Source organism: Homalodisca vitripennis, unplaced genomic scaffold (assembly GCF_021130785.1).
Source record: "Homalodisca vitripennis isolate AUS2020 unplaced genomic scaffold, UT_GWSS_2.1 ScUCBcl_1474;HRSCAF=5149, whole genome shotgun sequence".
NCBI lineage: Eukaryota > Metazoa > Arthropoda > Insecta > Hemiptera > Cicadellidae > Homalodisca > Homalodisca vitripennis.
In genome coordinates this window covers 64,620-66,897 of record NW_025777584.1, presented here as the reverse complement: position 1 = coordinate 66,897, position 2,278 = coordinate 64,620, and positions in this window count along the sequence as shown.

The following is a 2,278-nucleotide window of genomic DNA, read 5'->3' as shown; positions in this document are numbered from 1 at the left end:
GCGGCTTCGATGTCGCCCGGAGGCGGGGTTCTTGCTGGTGCCACAGAGGCCTCCGAGTACATATCGCCAACTATACGACAGACTGACTCGCAATCGACTTTTTTAGGGAGCCCACTTTTCGGCAAAGGGCTAAGTTAGCCAACTCAAATCGGTGTAAACAAAAAATACACAATAATAATTCATTACGACTGCTTCATCAAAATGCCCAATTAGCAACTAACAAATTGGAAGAACTTCAACTTATGGCTGAAGAACTGAAAACCGATATTCTCGTTGTAACCGAAAACGGTTTTAACAGTGAAAATATTGGTCTGTGCAAAATTCAAAATTATAAATTGGCAAACTCATACTGCAGACAGGTCTCTAAGGGAGGCGGTGGTGTTGCTATTTTCTTAAAACAAAATTGTATCTTCACAAACTTTACAATCAAAGAAACGTCTGAAAAACATTTTGAAGCAGTCGGGGTCAAACTTGAAACAAACAAATCAAAATTAGTCGTCGTAGGCATATACAGGTCTCCTGGAGGAAACGAAGACGTTTTCTTTTATAGTTTAGAAGCTTTACTTACGGACCTGGGTAAACAAAAAAATTACATTCTGATGGGTGATTTTAATGTTGATGCACTAAACAACAATCACCCATCTACCAAGCGTTTAGTCGATTTGCTAAGATCATTTGATCTTGAACTGTTGGTGAAATCTCCAACGAGAGTAACCACTAATACTCAATCGGCTATAGACAACATTATTACTAATATCTCTGATGTCGCAGTGACTGTGGTCAATACAGCAATCTCTGACCACTATGGCCAAGAGGCTATTATCAGAGGTAAACTATTCAAAAAAGAACCGAAAATTCCCAAAACAATAAGAGACACAAGGCCTGGAAATATTGCTCTCCTCAACGCCTCCCTTTCTAAAGAAAAATGGGATTTTCTAAATTCGATACAACCGGTAGAACAGCAGTTTAAAAACTTTTAATGAATATTTAAATTTCCATTTCAACACCTGTTGTCCTACTAAAACAGTTAAAATCGGTACAAAAAAGACGCAAAATACTTGGATTACAAAAGGCATCCTTGTTTCAAGGGAAAAACTTAAGTTTTTTTTCAGAAATCAATAGAACCACGACCAACGAACAATTTAAAGCCTTTTTTCGAGTTTACAAAAGAACTTATAGGAAAGTAATCATTGCTGCGAAAGCATATGATGTTTCTAAATTAATTCTTTTTTCCAAAAATATTTCCAAAACTGTCTGGGACATTATAAACAACAAAAGTCGCGAAAATAATCAAATAAAAGTCCAAATAGGGGATAGACTTGTGAGTGATGCCTCAGAGGTCGCTAGCGAGTTTAATAGATTTTTTGCATCTGTTGCTGGTGGGCGAGATCCTCGTTCATCACTTCCACAAGGAAACCCCAGGCGAGACAGAGCCCAGCAACCTCATTGGTGCTGGCTCCTGTGTTTTGAGGAAGAGATTAATCAAATAATTCAACAACTTCCAAACAAAAAAGTCTAATGACATTAATTTTATGTCAATGTGGCTCATGAAAAAATGCTCAAAGCATATAGTGAAGCCACTGACCAAATTAGTTAATCTATCGTTTCTAACAGGAGTCTTTCCCTCTCTCCTAAAATTGGGCAAAAGTGTGCATCCAATTCATAAGAAAGATAACCCCAATTCAGTAAATAACTATCGGCCTGTCTCTATTTTGCCTGTATTGAGCAAAATATTCGAAAAACTTTTTTGTCAAGAATGCTAAATTTTTTTAAACAAACACAACCAACTTTCAGACGACCAATTTGGTTTCAGAAAGGGAAAGTCGACAATTGACGCTATAGTGAATCTTGTCGATATGGTTGTAGAGGGAATTGAAGGTCATAATCACACATTAAGTGTATTTATTGACCTTTCAAAAGCATTTGACTGTGTTGACCACAAAACACTGCTTGACAAATTAGAATCCCACGGCATTCGAGGCGTGCCACTTTTATGGATTAGTTCATTCCTAAACCATAGAACACAGGTCGTTCCAAATTTCGAATCAAATTTCAAAACCTACTGCACTGAGATATGGAGTTCCCCAGGGATCAATACTCAGTCCAATTCTTTTCCTGATATATGTTAATGACATTGAATCATCACTACTGCATGGAAAGCTTGTGCAGTACGCAGATGACACGACTCTCTGTTTTAGAGGAGGTACAAAACAAAATTTAGAAATACAGACCTTTGTTGACCTTAACAATTGTGTCCAACATTTCAATAGCCTCAATC